Genomic DNA, 18,092 nt, shown 5'->3' on the forward strand with positions numbered 1-18,092 from the left:
GTTCCTGGGTGGGACGGCAGAACTGGTTGAGCCAGATTACTAGCCTGGGTGGTGTCAGCTGATCCGTCAAGTGCAGCGTCTGCAAAACATCTCAAGAACTGATCTTCGGTTTTACAACAGTGATGTTATCCCTGAGAGAAATTTGGGAAGGTTCAGACTCTTGGAGCCAGAGGCTGCATGACCCCTAAATTGTAATTTCTAATCTTGTAGCTAATTTGTTAGTCCTGAAAAGGCAGATTGGACCGCAGGCAAGAAGGGGGATCTTTTTGGGAAAGGGCTGTTATCAATTTTGTTTCAGAGTCAAACCATGAACTGAATTCCTTCCCAAAGTTAGTTCGGCCCTACAGGTAGGAATATAAAAGGACAACTTAAGGGTAGAGGCAAGATAGAGTCAGTGAGGTCTGACTTCTTTCACTGTCGTAATTTCCTCAGTTATAATTTTGCAAAGGTGGTTTCAGTGCTGGCCACTCTACATTATTTACAGTATATTGGATAATTCACATGAAAACCATGTGTAGTCAGGATTATCATTATTCTCATTCCTTTTCCATGTTAAAGCAACTAAAGCTCAGGGCAACAAAGCAAATACTCCCAAGGGGGGTGTCAAAATGTTTATTCCAATCTCAGGCCCTAATTTAAAATCCACTATTGTTTACATGGTATCGCATTGCTTCTCAGTCTTCTTTCTCTCAAATCTCTTTCACATTTTATTAACAGGGTTAAAAGTGGAGAGCCCTGCATGGTACCACAGAATGGACTTTGTTACATGTTAGATAGAGAGCTTGATGCTAATAATTGTGACACTTGCCCCAAAATAATTAGGGCTTTTGTAAGACATTGCAGGCACAAAGTTCACAAAAGAAAAATTAGAGTAGGTTAATTCACAAGCAGGTGATTTCTATTTTCTTGCCAAATATTTCATTCCTTTGGCTGTACATCTCTTTTCCTCCCTTTTCAAGACTTGATTGGCTTTAAGTTACAAGTGGTATCAGATACCTGACTCAGACTGGTTGAAGTGAAAAGAGAATTTTTTGGCTCATATGACTAGGAAGCTCAGGAATGGGTAGGTCCTAGAGTATATCTTTCTCTTCATGTCTCAACCCTGCTTGGTTTCATCTACTAAAAGATTTCCCTCAGAAGCCTGCCTGCATATCTAAACCCACTTCTTCCTTGTTCTTCAATGTGAATGGAAAAAGAATCTTACTGCCAAAGTTCACGTATTAATTCCAGGAAAGACACTGACTAAGCCTGCATGGGTTGTGTAAGAACACCTGTAAGCCAATCACTCTACCTAGATGGATGGCGTGCCCTGCCCAGTTAAGGTCACACACCCTTTGTTGAGCTAGGTGTAAGGGCAATTAATTTCTATCCTCTATCAAGACTGCATGGATGGAGGGAGGGATTCCCCAAAGGAATCAGAAGAAAAAGTGTTGGAAAGCATGCTGGATACACACACACACTGTGACTAACACTGTTTTCTATAATAATAAAGTAGGACAGTTTCAAGATCTTTACACCTTACCCAAGCCTCCTAAAACTCTCAAAGTTATTGCCACTGGTGAGACATAGAATTGCTTTCTATGCAGTTCAAAGTTGTCCTGATGGCTTTCTGGAGCCACTCTGCTCCTTTGCTACTTTTCCTGACTCTACCAATCCTCCCAGCATTTGAAAACCTGGGAACACACAGTCCCATCCCTAATTCCCACAGTCCATAAGCAAGATGCCACCAGGTATTTAATCCCTTATTGTGTCTGCCCCATCCTGTGGCCCAGTGTCCGTCTATAGGATACGAATTTTATGAGATTTTGCTGCTTACTCATGAAGATACTATGGAAGGCTTTATTGACAGTGAGACATAATAAAGACTCAATCCTTTCTCAAAATAAGTTGAGTAGATTCTGAATGATAAACTGCAAAAATTGGAAAAACATTGCTGTGTAAACCTCATTCCTTTAGAGTTGGTTCTGGTGGATATATACTAGTGAGAGTCATTTTAATACGCATCATGATGAGCAGGACACGGAAATTGAAGTGAGGTGAAGAAGAAGAACGACCAATGATTATGGAGATCACTAAGGAGAGTTGGTCACCCTGTTTCAAGAAAGAAATGATGATTGTCAAAATTGTACAAAAGAACCATACAGCTCATTTCTATGAACCCAGAAAGAGCAGTATTTAAACTCAAGCTTTCCAGGTACTTTAAATCTGCCATTATGGAATATGATACCCACGTAACATGAAAGGTGATGTGAAGGAGAGGTTTAATTACATAGTTACACTTGATTTGCTCAACTTTTTTTTTCAAAACACATATTGGAAGTGCCACTGCCAGTGCCACTGCTCCATGTACAGTCCCAGCAACTGAAGAGAGTCTCAGAACCAGTTACAGAACATTGAATCGTACACTGTCCCCTTTTGTGCTTTGGCTACCAGGAGGCCAAATTTTGTCCTCAATTCTTAAACTTTACATACAATTGTTTTTACATTTGCTATCCCAATCTTCACCACACACATAAGGTAAGTGCTATCACACAGAATTTACAGATGCAGAACTGAGACTCAGAGGGATGAAGATCAGATGGGAGCAGACCCACAGCTGGAATCTGGTCTGGTAGGCTCCAATTTCACTTCAACGTCAGTGCCCCTTGTCTGAAATTTCCATTCTGAACCCCATTTGAATGTGATCTCTTCCCTAAACTCCCCAGATCGCAGGCTTGTTGTATTAGGCTACCACAGTGATGAATATCATTGGGCTACCACATTGTGCCAAGGCTTTTAAGAGTTTTTGAGCATCACTAATGTACTGACCTTTTCAAGAACTAAGCAACTGTTCAAATGTTATAAGGTCTCCATGCTTCAAGACAATGCTGTTTCCCACACATTTATTGCACCTGGATAAGTAAAAGCTGAACGTGGGTTTTCTGGAACATGGATTTTGTGTTATTATTGTTACAGAAGCAAAAATATCTCCAAAATGAATGCTAAGGAGAGGTCAAATAAAGACTCTTTGGACACTGTGCCAGTCGGATGCTCATTATTATACTAATGTTGCCCATACAAAGCCTTCAGTGACATCCTCCAATATATGCAAATATGCATTGGAAAAAATGGAAATGTATGTAAATGATACAAAGGTTACACTGGCCTATTAACATCACAAATCCCCATTTACAGTCTGCTTTTAATTTAAGTGATCTTTCTATTAAGAGAACCACTTATGAAGTTAATCTGGAACGAAATCACAGCATGTCAATTAAAAGGGTGTGACAGTGAGACCACCATTAATTGGTACCTTTTAGCAGATGTCTTAATTAGGTTTCTCGGTGGCAGATTGACCAACCACACTCTGTGAAAGTCATTTTCAAGTTTGCATCTGAGGGCTCTCTTTTTCAAACTTTCTCTTTTTCTTCTTTATGTTTAAATCCTGCCTATAATAAGGTTTCCCTTTGTACATTTTTTTCCCCAAAGATTTTATTCTTTTTCTCTTTTCGCCTTACTATAAGAGTATGCCAGAGAGAATATTTCACCCCTAGGGGCTAGGGCACTGAAAGCCTTTGTTTATTTGAAGTATTTCTATTATCTTAAATATATATTTGAAATTTGCATTTGCCACCTTAAAACAGCCAGGCTTATTTTAATATAAAATTTTAATATAAAATAAAATTTAAAGTCATATACCATCTAGTAAAATTGAAGTCATGTTATTCTGTATTTTTGTCTATCTGTGGCTCATGATCTAAGTGGTAGGGGCAGGCCTTACACACCTAAGTTTGAACAGCATGAATTGAATGAAAAGAGCTTCAGGACCATTTAAACTGAGCTCAAAACTTGATGCTGCTATTTATTAAGGGCATGACTTGGGGCAAGTTATGCAGTCCAGACTGACTTCTTCAATGCTAGAAATCCTACTTTCCTACTTTCTTTTCACTCCATCACCTAGCTCAGGACCTGACACATAATTCATGCCCAACTTTTTTTTTTTTTCCTCAATAAATGCTGTCTCTATGGCTAAACAGTTTTTTCTTTCTAAAATGGTGATAACATCTTAGCATCTACATCACAGTGTTTTGGTGAGCATTTTAAAGAAATATTTCCCTTTCTTTTAGAAAGAATAATTTCCCTGTACAAGTAAATAACTATTTTGTGATAAAAAAAAAATGTCTAAGCAAATTTAGATGCTACTAATTAAGACAAGTGTTTTATGGCTTTTCTTGGGAGAGAAAAAATAAAATGCCATATATAGAACGTAATTAGAAATTAAGAGTGAAGTATCTCCTGTTGTCATAGACCAGAGGTTAACAAACATTTACTGAGGAGTCAGATAGTAAATATTTTCAGCTTTGTGGGTCATACTGTGTTTGTTGCAACTACTCATCTCTGGCATGTACTGCAAAAACAGTCATAGACAACGTTAATCAATAGGGTTAGGTAGCTGTGTTCCAATAAAATTGTATTTACAAAAATACGTGGCAGGTTGGGTTTGGAAGGCAATACAGACTGTGTAGTCCCCTCTATAGACGATTCAAATGTTACATCCTGGAAATTGTATTACACATATTTAAATAGTTGGTTTTAGTTTTTAAAATAAAGACATCAGATGAAATTCATTTAAGCTTAGGAAGATAGATATAAACCATAAAGCACAATCTGAAACACAGTAAGTCATCTCTGAATGTTGAAGACAAGTAAGACAACATTGTTCAGATGTAAGACATGATATTTAGCCATGTAAGATGCAACATTTAGCCTTGTCTTCTTTTTTGTTTGTTTGTTTTGTTTGTTTGTTTTTGTTTGTTTTTTGAGACGTAGTTTTACTCTTGTTGCCCAGGCTGAAGTGTAATGGCCCAATCTCACTGCAACCTCTGCCTCCTGGATTCAAGCAATTCTTCTGCCTCAGCCTCCTGAGTAGCTGGGATTACAGGCACCTGCCACCACCGCTAGCTAATTTTTGCATTTTTAGTGGAGATGGGGTTTTACCATATGTGCCAGGCTGGTCTTGAACTCCTGACCTCCAGTGATTCACCCACCTCGGCCTCTCAAAGTTCTGTGGTTACATGCATGAGCCACTGCGTCCAGCCCCCTCTTTTTATTTATTTATTTATGTTTGAGACAGGGTCTCAGTGTCACTCAGGCTGGAGTGCAGTGGTGAAATCAAAATTCATGGCAGACTCAACCTCCCAGGTTCAAGTGATCCTCCCACCTCAGCCACCCAAGTAGCTGGGAACACAGACATGTGCCACCATGCCCAGAGGGTTTTTTGGTTTTGCTTTTTGTAAAGACAGAGTTTTGATACGGAAGTGCTGGGAAGGGAAGGGCGTGGTCCCTTTAAATGTTATGGAAAGAGGAAGCAAAGTTCTGGGAAGAGGAGGGCATGGTCCTGGATAGGGTTCCACCTCCAGGCCTGTGCCCACAGACCTAGGTGAGGACAGGTATTTTTGTTTTCTTGCTTAAATGTTGCATTTCCACCCTGGCCTGCCACACCCCCATCCTGTGCTATAAAATCTCCAAGACCCGGCAGGGCACGGTGGCACATGCCTGTAATCTCAGCACTTCGGGAGGCTTAGGCGGGCAGAACGTGAGGTCAGGAGTTCAAGACCAGCCTGACCAACATGGTGAAATCCCTTCTCTACTAAAAATACAAAAATTAGCCAGGCATGGTGGTGTGTGCCTGTAATCTCAGCTACTCAGGAGACTGAGGCAGGAGAATCGCTTGAACCCAGGAGGCGGAGGTTGCAGTGAGCTGAGATTGCGCCACTGCACTCCAGCCTAGGCAATAGAATGAGACTGTGTCTCAACAACAACAACAACAACAACAAAAACTCCAAGACCCTAGCAGGCAGACACACAAGCAGCTGGAGTCAAGAGGAAGCACATCAACAGAAAAACACATGGGTGGCTGGACATCGAGAGGAATTCACCAACAGGCACTGGCATGCCAGCAGGACACTGACCATCAGAACAATGTGAAGTTTGGCTGGGGCAGTCAGAAGAGAGCCCGGGCTACTGGGCTGCCTGACTCCAGGGGAAAACCATCTCCCTTCTGACTCCCCCATCTGCTGGGAGCTACTTCCACTCAATAAAACTTTGCACTCTTTCTCCAAGACCACGTGTGATCCGATTATTTCTGTACACCAAGGCAAGAATCCCAGGATAGAGAAAGCCCTCTGTCCTTGCAGTAAGGCAGGGGTCTAATTGAGCCGACGAACACAAATTGTCTGCAGATGGCTAAACTGAAAGAGCACCCTGTAACACACATCCATTGGGGCTTCAGCTGTAAACATTCACCCCTAGACACTGCCCTGGGGTTGGAGCCCCAAAGCCTGCCCATCTGTTATGTTCCCCTAGAGGTCTGAGCAGCAGGACACTGAAGAAGTGAGTCACTCCCCTTGTCACATGCCCTGTGAGAGGGACAAGGGAACTTTTCCCATTTTAACTGGGGGCTCATATGGAATTTGAACCCAGGACCTCTCACCCCACATTAGGGACCATTTTTCCTCAATATTCTGAGGGTCAAAGTAGTCCCAGTGGTTCAGGATACACTCCAGACAAGTATAAGCTGGGGGTGATGAAGATAACTGGTTGCCCATTCTGAAAGTCAGGGAACACAGGCATCTCTCATTCCCTTCCTTCTTTCAGCAAATACTCAGGATGTGATGGAGGGAAAAGGCGAGCATCCTCCCTCCACTCTCCACCTTTTGTACCTGAACCCCGATGACCTTGGCAGATACTGGCCATGGGTACCAATGCAATATGTACCCATAAAGCAGGGAAAACCTGGAAAACAGAAATTAAGCACCCTCGTCTATGCCTCCCTTTCTCTCTGCTGTTGGCAAACTTTGCATCATGACCTCCTTTGTGGGGTGGAGTTCAGTCAGGAAGAATTGGTCCTGCCCATTTACATTGTGCCTGTTGCCTGACTTTGGATCCCTCAGACCTGGTTTTTCTTTCTAGGGCCTCAGCCTGAAGCTTGGAATCAAGTTTGGGACTGAAAAGGCATTTCAGTGGCTGTTTGTATCCATTTAGTGCCTCAAATAAGCCCTGCTGACTTCGCAGTAACAGCCAGCAGGGGCCGTTCCTCTGTTAACTTCCCTATCAGAAACAGAGTTGGGAAGGGGAGGCTTCTCACTTAGAAATGAAAGAAAGAGAAAAACAGTTTAAAGAGAAAAAAGGGGGAGATTCTGGGGGAAGAACTCCTTGCATAGTGCAACTGGGTCCCTCTAATTCTTACATCATTCCCTTGGTTCAGACTGGGTTGAACTCCTTGGCCAGGCGAGGAAAGGTTCCATTGGCATAGCAGGTGAGAAGCACCCATCTATTGGTCCTGTGGGGTTGCAGCTACCACCATGGCTTTTTCCCACCACATCTCATGGCTGTTGGGCTCTGCCTTTGCCTGCTGTGGGCACACTCAGGCACCCGAACTGGGAAGGGAAAGGATAAGGAGAGGTGCCCAGAGCCATGTGTGCCTACAGCGGTTGAGGTGGAGGCATACATGGCACCTCTAGGAAAAATTGATCTGACTTGCACCTTTGACAGCTGTGCCAAATGTTCAGTTTACTTAGTAAAATTGCCACAGCTTGTACCTAAACTCTTAACACTATAATGGAAGGGAAAACAGCCATTTCAAACCATGTGAGAGAAAAAAGAGATGAAAGGAAAACAGAGCCTCTTACCTGCAGGAAAGAGGGAGAGGTGGCAGGGTTTTGGAAGTAAGGCAGACCTGACAGTTTCACAATTACTCACACTAACCTTCAGAGATCCCGGACAAGCCCCCAGTTGAAACGGAAAAAGTTCCCTTGTGCCCCTCACAGGGTGTGTGACAGGGGATGTGGCTGGCTTCTTCAGTGCCCCACTGCTTAAAGCTCTAGGGTAGCACACAGATAGGCAGGCTTTGGGGCTCCGACGCCACAGCAATGTCTAGGGGTGAATGTTTACAGCTGAAGCCCCAGTGGGCATGTGTTACAGGGTGCTTTTTCAGTTCAGCCACCCATAGGCAGCTTGTGTTAATCAGCTCAACTAGACCCCTGTCTTATTGCAAGGACAGAGGGCTTTCTCTATCCTGGGATTCTTGCCTTGGTGTACCAAAAGAATCGGATCACACGTGGTCTTGGAGAATGAGTGCAAAGTTTTACTGAGTGGTAGTAGCTCTCAGCAGATGGGGAGCCAGAAGGGAGATGATTTTCCCCTGAAATCAGTTCACTCAGTAGCCCAGGCTCTCCTCCAACTGCCTCAGCCAAACTCTGTGTTGTTCTGCCAGTAAGTGACCTGCCATCATGCCAGTGCCTGTTGGTGCATTCCTCTCGACATCCAGCCATCTGTGTGTTCCTCTGCTGATATGCTCCTCTTGACATCCGTGTCTGCCTGATTGGGTCTTGTGGATTTTATAGGCACAGGATGGGGGCGTGGCAGACCAGGGTGAAAATGCAATATATGGGCAGGAAAATAAAAATACCTGTCCTCACCTAGGTTCATGAGCACAGGACCAGAGATGGAGCCCTAGCCAGAACCATGCCCTCCTCTACCCAGCACTTCCCTGCCCCCTTCCATATTATTTAAAGGGACCATGCCTTTCCCTTCCCAGCTCTTCTGAATCAGTTTCCCCATGTTGTCCAGGCTGCTTGAACTCGTAGGCTCAAATGGTCCTTCCACCTCAGCCTCCCAAAGTGCTGGGATTAGAGGCATGAGTCGCAACACACAGCCTAGCCTTCCCTATTTAAATAAACTTTATCTCAAAACATTTTGTACTGACTTCAGTGAAGACTAATGTGATGTTGCAGGGCTGTTTCTGCAGAGATTTGAAGCTTAATATACCATAAGCTTCAGGGTGTAGGACTGTTTTCTAATGGCAAGGAGAAACAGATCAGGTAAATGCTTGGCTTTCAGATGACCTTATTTAAGTTACCAACCTATTGTCCCAAATAGAAGAAAATAGGAGTAATAGAATTAAAAATGTTTCTCTTGGGCCCTCAGAGAGCAAGGGTTGAAATGCCATGTCAGGAGAAAACACAATGATCTTAATTATGTACCCCAGGGGACAGTTTGGTGGAATAGAAAAAGCACAGACATTTGGAGACAACAATCAAAATTCAAATCTCAGTTTTGTCACTTATTTTATGATGAAGAATGAAGTTCTTTCATCCTTCTAATCCTCAGTGTATTCATTAACCTGTAAAGTAAAGATGACAAAATCTGTACTTAAAATATGTGGTTGGTTGAGAGATTTCAGCAAGCTGGATGCATGAGCTAATACATGTTCGTAGCACAGTTGATGATGCACAGTATGAGCTCCATAAATGTTCATTTCTCTACTTTCCCATCTCCTTTCCCCAACTACACATAAAATAAGACCTTTCCGCTGCTCTCAGCCAGATCATCTATTTCCCCTGCTAATAAATGAGAGTTTTATTGCTCCTTTTCAGATGTGGAATTATACTATTGATATCACTGCTACTGTATCTTAATCCCTTTGCTAATGTACCATTTTACCTTGAATTGTTACATAGTGTCCTGCCCCTCCTACTCTTCTCCTGCCTTGCTGCAAAGTCATGAGTCAATTCTTTTCAAATATTATTGTCCTAATAATAGCAGTCTCTTACAAGAACATCTTAATTGCCCTCACTCATTATATTTCACTTTTTTAAGTCATCTAGCTGTTTACAATTGTTTCTTTCTTTTATCCAGTTGTAGTCATGCATTTAAAAGCTTAGTGTTACGTGTATGTATTTGTGCATAAGTATATTTGATACTTATACACACACAGACACATATGCTTTTTCCTAATTTCCTGAGACTTTTTTTAGTAAATAAGTTATAATTTGGTAAATACATAAATTATTAGCAAACAAGATTTGATTAATACAGTTAGAATATTTAAGAAAATGCAAACTTTTCAGGCCTGGTTAAAAGCGTGCTTTAGTAACATCCATCTGCATTCTTTTGACATTTAAAATTTCAATTGCGGCTTATCTATTCATTAGAGAAGATCAAATACGACTTGTTTTAGCAAGTTTTGACTTTTCTACTTCATTTTTAGCAAATCATAAAGGCTCAATGTCTAAGGATTTCACCTTCAAGGTTGATATCATACACAAGCATAAATGTGAGCTCACTGGGCTGAAGGTCTGATGTGCAAAAGAGAATCTCTCAGGTAGAATACAAGATTAGTTGACCGAACATTGAATATTTGGAGACTAACACCAGTACTCAGAAATACGCAGGAGTGGGGGGCAGTGTCAGGAGTCTACTGCATTCTTAGAAATAATTATTATTCCTCCAGGCAGCACTAAGAGACTGGAGATGAACTGACCTTAACAAAACAGCACTCTCTGGTCCTGCTGCCCCTAATCGCATTCTTCTCACATGCATTCTTCTCACTGTGGCTAGAATTACCTTTATAAACTGCAAATCTGATCTTGCACAACATATTTCAATGTCTCTCTATTATAGACAGCAAGACATTCAAGCTCTTTGGGATGATTTTTAAAATTTCCTTATCACTGTCTCATGAGGAGATATCTCTACCCTCATTTCCTAATATTCCCTTACATATAGGGTTACTAGACTTAGTAAAGAAGAAAGAAAGAAAACCAGTTAATAATATTTCCTATGTCCCATGTAATGTTTGGATGTACTTATACTAAAAAATTATATCTTGTTTATCTGAAATTTAAATTTAGCTACATGTTCTGTATTTTATCTGGCAAGCCTACTTACATGGGTATCATTATCCAACCAAATTGAACTGTTCTTGTAGTTTCTAAAATGTACTTTTCTACCTTGCTTAATTATTTTTGCAAGAGCAGGACCATGTAATCAATCCCAAATGCTTTGCACATTGTTGATATAGACAAGAAGTAGTTGTTGAAGGAAGAAAGGGTGGGAAGAAAGGGAGGCAGAAAGAATGGGGTAAGGGAAAAGAAAAATGCTTTAAAATATGACAGAGGCTTATATCCTCCCTAAAGTAAAAACCTTCTATTTCTAAATTTCTCTGGAAATCCTTTCCTTGCCCCTCTTGATGGAGTTAAATGTTTCTTCATCTGAGCTTCCATAGCATCATAATATATCCCCCTAAAAGAATGTGTTACAGTTCTGCTATTATTATTTACTCACCTTAATCTCCTACTAGACCAAATTTATCAATATCAGAGAGCAATTTTTCTTTTTTATTGTTTACTTTTTCCCATGGTGCCTGGGACATCAGAGGCATTCAATAAATGTTTGGTTAAATGCCTGGTTAAATGAAAATTGTACTAAAATAACTAATAAAATCAGTTAATTTTAAAAATAGATCCAGAAACATCTCAGGCTATCTTTTTAAAGAATGAAGGATAATTGAGATACTTTGCCTAGAAAGATCCTTCTAAGTCAAAATGAAGCATTGCTAAAGGCTTCTTTGTCCTATCCCATGAGGAAGCAGGTGCTTTTAGAGATTCATGCCAAGCAGCCTGGCAAAGCTACCACTACTTTGAGGGATCCTCTGTAAGTGAATCCATTCAAGGCCACCAGACACAGCTTTTAGTGGATATATTCGTGTCAACAACATCCAGGTGTGCTTCATGGAATGCAGCCAAGATGACATGGAAGCTGCCATCTGGAAACATAGCTCGATTTTCCTAAGAGAGGCTTCCTCTACAGACTAATACTTCTTTTTGAGTTCCTGAGGCCTTTTCTTTCCTAGACACTTCTGGCACATGAAGTCTGGAATCTATCCGGAGTCCCAAGTCCAGTGTCCTCTGACTCGACCAGCCTGAAGCTGAGGGACGAGTGAACTTCTTATATCCACATGTCTGTGATGTTATTATATCATATATATATATAGGTTTTTGTCCACAGTTCCTGACTCATAACCTCCATAACCTTTGTTATAGACCTTTGTTACAATGTTGGGTGTGTTAGGACTCAGGGGCAGGCCTCAGGAAACACAGTCTCTCTGACTTTCTCTTGCCTTTCTTTCACCTGGTCCAAATCTCTCCTACCTTTCTGATTGTGGGTCTTAAGGCCCTTCCCAGAAAGTTCCTGCCCTTTACCGTTGAAGAAAGAGTGCTGATGTCATGAAGCTTCAGTAAAATCCAAGAGGACTTGGTTTGGGGAGCTACCAGATAGCTGACCACATGGAGGTTCCTAGAGGGTGGTGCACCCAGAGAGGGTATGGAAACTCAATACCGCTTCCCCATTACCTCGCCCTATTTATCTCTTCTTCTGTGTCCTTTGCAATATCCTTTACAATAAACCCATAAAGCAGGCATATGTTTTCCCTGAGTACTGTGAGCTACTCCAGCAAATTAATCGAACTCAAAGAGGGGGTCCTGGGAACCGCACCTTGAGGCCAATCAGTCAGGAGTTCCGTAGGCCTGGACTTGCTACTGGTATCTGGGGACATTGGAGGTCAGTCTTAGAGACTGAAGCCTCAACCTGTGGAATCTGATACTATCTCCAGGTAGAATGCCTCCACGTAGAATGCCACCCAGCTGCTGTCTGCTGCTTAGTGTGTGGGGAGAAATTCCCACACATTTGGTCACAAAAGTCTTCTCCTGTGTGGATTTTTGTGGTGGTAGTGTGAGAGCAGAGGAAAAATTTAGTCTGAGAGTTTTCCCAAAGCAATGTCTAATAAAGATAGCACCACACAAGCCTACATGAGCCCCTGCTAGAGTGACCCTGTTAACATGTGAGTCTGATCTTATCAATGTCTTCTCAAGAGTCTCCTGTGGTCTCCATCTTACCCAGAATGAAAACCAAAGTCCTCAAAATGAACCATAAAGACATACAGGACCTGACACCCTGCTACCTCTGCAATATCCTCTTCTCACATTCTTCCTGCCACAATGGCCTCTTGCTATTGCAGAAACTGTCCTGCATGCTCCCATCTCAGGTCTCTTAAACTGGCTGTTCCCTGTGCCTGGAACATTTCTCCCCATGAAATCCACATGGCTGGCTCCCTTACCTCTACAGGGTCTTTCTTCAAATGCCATCTTGTCATTGAGGCCATCCCCTCATCCCTCCCTTTTCATTTTTCCTTATAGCAATTATTACCTTCTATCATACCATATTCCATCGTATATTTTATTTTGTCTTTCTCCTTTAGAATGTAAGCTCCATGAGGGTGCAACTTTTGTCAGCTATACTTACTGCTGAATCCCCAGAGTATAAGAGAATACCTGGCAATAAGTTCACATAACATTTGTTGAGCAAGTAAGCATCTGCACTCACTGGTCAAATAATCATCAACAGCGAAAGCAGGGAGAAGTAAAAAATAATAGCAGATATCAAAGTCCAAAGAAAAATCAGGACTGCTTGATTTTACTCTACTTGAGTTGACTCTCCAGAGCCTCTGTGAGTTGCAATTTTCCTCCTCGGTGGAATGGGAAAACTTCCTTTTCTAGTTACTTTAATTATAGCACTTCTTGTCCCAGCCCTTCAGAGCTGTATATATTAGCAATTCTGCAATCAAGATTCCACAGCTCCTCTGAATTTTAGACAGGGGTCTTCCCCGCAGGTAGAGTCTACATTTAGTTTGGCAGTCACTAGCAGAGTGACTAATTGGCTGATCTGAGTTGCTGGGAGCTATTAAGCCAAAGTCTTTCTCAGCGGCCCCTTTGTACATACTCAGTTGTAGGATTTGGCATCTGTCACAATGAATAGACCTGAGGTCCATTGGAACTCAAGTCCTGAAAACCCACTTAACTGTGTCAAGTTCCTCTCTATAGAGACTAAACCCTGCCCCTACAAATGCAGTTACTTGATGACTTCCATTCCAAAAGGGACCAAGACTCCACTCTGTACCTGGAAAAGGATGGTATAGAGTCAGATGCGCTTCATTTCAAATCTCAACCCCTTCATTTCCCATCAGAGTTGTCCTGAACAAGTTCACTCCCTCTGGGTCTCTGCTTTCTCAGTTGTGAATGGAAGTATTGTTCAGATCGTGGGACAATTATGAGAATTTACAGAGACAATACAAGAAAATCTCTCAACACAACAGCAACATAGATAAGTCGTTCAGCAAATCTGAGGTCACTTCTAACTTTTGGAAAATTCAAGCTACTCTACTCTGCCCCCTGGCTGATCCTTGGCCATCAAGCCCAACCTGGCTCTATCCAAAGTTCAACATGCTACTGTGAACCCTGAGAAGGAGTCTGCTGGTCACCCCACTTGGGAACACACCCTGCAGCCTGCTAGGCTGCTATTTGATCCCATCAGATCCCCGGACATGGTTCCTGATACCTGTAGGCTTTTGTGAGAAATAAGGTTAGGCTGTGTTAAATTGGGTCACAACCTTTAAAGTACTGCTTCAAATATGAGGCACTAACTTTTTAATGTAAATTTTAAATCCTGCAGAAAAAGGCAAAGAGAAAAGAATTTACCGTACATCAAGGACCCCTACATAGTCACTGTGATGTGCAGTTTTCCATACTTCATTCCCACTGACTTAGCCAGTTCAATATGAGCGATCACAAAACAGAGAAACTGCAGCCCAGATATTTTAATACCTGGGTTCTTGAAACAAACTTATTATGAAGGAGAGTTTAAATCCAAATGGCTCTGATTGAATAGATCATGCTTTTTGAACTTCATCATGCTTCTCACAAAGATATGTTTAACAAACCAAAAATTATTCCAAGCCAATTCACCAAGTTAACCAAAATTAACCAAAAAGCCCACCATATGAACCTTCTCTGTCAATAAAAAGTGATTTCTCTTTTGTTTTATTTTTATATGGACAATTAAGGAAACAGTAACTCATGAGAATGGAAACTCCTGCAATAAGGTCGCATGTCTCATTTATCTGTCTAACCACAGAGTTCCTTTCACACAATAGGTTATAAGAATTTTCGTTAAATGCACTCTTTATACCTAGAATTTTAAATTGTTTTCCATAATTGAAAATAATAAGGCTGGCCAGGCATAGTAGCTTATGCCTATAATCCCAGCAATTTGGGAGACCTAGGTGGGAAGATTTCTTGAGCCCAGGAGTTCAAGACTACTCTGGGTTCGAACATTATGAGACGCTGTCTCCACAAAAAAAAAAACAAAAAAATTAGCTGAATGAGTGGCACATGCCTATAGTCCCAGCTACTCTAAAGGCTGAAGTGGGAGGATTGCTTGAGTCTGGGAGGTTGAGGGCTGCAGTGAGCCATGATCACACCACTGCACTCCAGCCTGGGTGACACAGTAAGACCCAGTCTCAAAAGGAAAAAAAAAAAAAAAGGAAAGCTCTTTACAATATATGAAAAAAAGACCAAAAAACCCAACTTTTACTGTCCAGATAACTACTGTTAATATTTTAGAATAGTTTCTTCTATCTGAATGATGTGTATATTTTTCATTGCAATATTATGGTATGTTAAAATTAAATATAGCTATTTTTAATACTGTCCACTTACTTTTCATTAAGAAGAGCAAATTTCTTTCTGTAGAAAATTTAAAAAATAAACACAAATAATATATGACACAATTTAACTTTTTAAAAACAATGATCAATGTAATCAATCATACATACTTATAATCAAATAATGAAGTATATAACTAATGATAACCAGAAATAGCTACTTTTGTTTATGTCCTCCACTTTTTCTATGCATTTTAATGTGCTTGAAATAATGACATGCATACTGCTTTGAAGTGTAAAGAACTCAGACATGTTCATAGTTCCTAGATGAAAGATAAAATGGAGTGGCTTAATGACAGATAATATCTGCCAGTGGGTGGTTTATTTCTTTCCAAAAACTGGGACTTTTTCTGATTTTAATATAAATTTTACAGATGCAGAAAATTATTATTCAAGTTCTGTGGCATTGAAAATGGTCATATGTCACTCTCTGCAGCTCCACTTTATAGAGAAGAAATGGATTGTTTTGTTATTAATTTTCTCAGTGGTGTTTTAAACATTTCCGTATTTTAGCAATCATTACCAAGTACTTGAACAAAATAGTAGGAATTATTGCTTAAAATGGGCATCAATCATGGACACAATTTCTTTTTTTTTTTAATTTTACTTTAAGTTCCAGGATACATGTGCAGAGCGCGCAGCTTTGTCCACAGGCAAACCTGTGCCATGGTGGTTTGCTGCACCTATCAACCCGTCACCTAGGCGTTAAGCCCCACATGCATCAGCCATTTGTAATCATGGACACAATTTTCACATCAAAAGTGGAATAAAGGATGCTGGAAACACATTCCCCTGAAAGTTGGAGGAAGAGCAAAACCAATGAGGGTATCACATCAAGGCCAAGCTTTGCCCTTGGATACACAACTGCACCATGACTGAAATCCTGAGAGTGGAGTCCAATTTGAGTAAAGGGAGATCCACCAGGCTCTTCAGGCCCTGCCTTTCCCATTCTTGGCCTCTTCATTTGTAATCAATTTTGGTAATGTAGAATATGTCCTCAGATACTTCCCCCTCTCCCACTCACCCCCAATCAGTAATCAGGAAATACATTTTCTGAGCCTCAGTTTATCAGGGAATGGCTTTTTCATACAAAAGACTAGTTGGAGGAGAACAAAATTCTTGGTGCACTACATTGCTTTTCCACCGAAAAATTCTGCAGACGCAATTCTATTCAAAGACACTTTGGCATTCAATGCTGCAGAAGGAAATCCCAAAGCCTTCCTGTTTTCTCTTCCTTTGTAAGCAACCAGTTTGAGGGTTTAGTTTTGTTTGTTTCATTTTGTGCCTGTATGTATCCTTGTAGGATTCCTTTGTCTTTATATTTTGGTTAAACTTTTCACCAGAGTAATTTTACATCAAAAAACGTATTCTCGGCCGGGCGCGGTGGCTCAAGCCTGTAATCCCAGCACTTTGGGAGGCCGAGACGGGCGGATCACGAGGTCAGGAGATCGAGACCATCCTGGCTAACACAGTGAAACCCCGTCTCTACTAAAAATACAAGAAAATTAGCCGGGCGAGGTAGCGGGCGCCTGTAGTCCCAGCTACTCCGGAGGCTGAGGCAGGAGAATGGCGTGAACCCGTGGGGGCGGAGCTTGCAGTGAGCCGAGATCGTGCCACTGCACTCCAGCCTGGGGCACAGAGCAAGACTCCGTCTCAAAAAAAAAAAAGAAAAAAAGAAAAAGAAAAAGAAAAACAAAACAAAAAAAAAAAAACGTATTCTCTAAACAGCCTAGCAAAAACTATTTATAAATAGTGTGCAAAGATAAGAGTATTCACAGTACCAGTTTTATAGTTGAGAAATAAAAAGGAAATGTTTACTGAGTTGGACAAATTACAGTGCATCTATACAAAAACTCTCTTCAACAATTTCAAATATTAACTAGAGTCTCATGTCCTAATAACAAGAAACATCTACAATATATTGCTAAATGAAAAAAGAAAAAGGCTAGGTACAAAAAGTTTACTGTGATAATCTTGTTGTTCAAAAAGCTAATGAATATTTGTAGGAGCTGGTATATGCAGAGTAAAGATCTGAAAGGCTTTTCAGCAAACTGCTAACACCCTTACCTCTGGAGAACAGAAAAGGAGAAGCAAAGAGAAGCTTTTATTATTTACATTATACCCATCTGAGGTGTTTGAATATTTTATAATTTTTATAATTAAAAATAATGAAAAAATATATGCAATTGCATATCTCAGTAATCGCTTTGGGGTTTTTTTGCTGCTTGTTTTACTAACATTACTTGTAACTTAAGGAACCAATTTTAACATTTATACATTGGTTTTTATAGGTAGGAATTTTTTGAAAGTATTTTTTATTTGTCTTTTCTCTCTCAAGTAGATACACTTATAATTCTTAAGTTAAAGCTACTATCTCAGACTTTTTAAGCAAACACATGCTCTCTCATTATTTTCAACTCTGTCCTACACTTTCTAGGAGAGTTCTAAAATTTGTCCCTTATAATACAATATGATTTTCCATAATCTCAATTAAGTTTTCCACTGCTTTTTAATGCTAATGTAATTCTGCTGTTGCACTTTTGGCTCCCTATAAATTCTTCCTTATCTCATCCAGTTCTTTTTACATGACATTTTGTTCTTTCTTTGAAACATTTGTCCTATTTCCAACAGAAATCGAAGAGAGATGAGATGCAGGGCTTGTCCTTGAATCTCAAGACTCCAAATAATTTCCTTAAAACAAAAATCTATTTCC

The 18,092-nt window shown here is 40.7% G+C and overlaps 1 protein-coding gene across 1 annotated transcript in view; it reads right to left on the reverse strand.

Annotated features, from left to right (window-relative positions):
* Positions 1 to 557: 557 nt before the first annotated feature.
* LOC105487925 (uncharacterized) overlaps positions 558 to 18,092 on the reverse strand; it is a 313,023-nt gene continuing 295,488 nt past the window's right edge. The window contains exon 15 of the transcript XR_011621459.1: positions 558 to 2,091. The gene's annotated coding sequence lies outside the window, so the exon portion shown is untranslated. The remainder of the gene's footprint in view (positions 2,092 to 18,092) is intronic.

Source organism: Macaca nemestrina, chromosome 3 (genome assembly GCF_043159975.1).
Source record: "Macaca nemestrina isolate mMacNem1 chromosome 3, mMacNem.hap1, whole genome shotgun sequence".
In the NCBI taxonomy this organism is placed as follows: domain Eukaryota; kingdom Metazoa; phylum Chordata; class Mammalia; order Primates; family Cercopithecidae; genus Macaca; species Macaca nemestrina.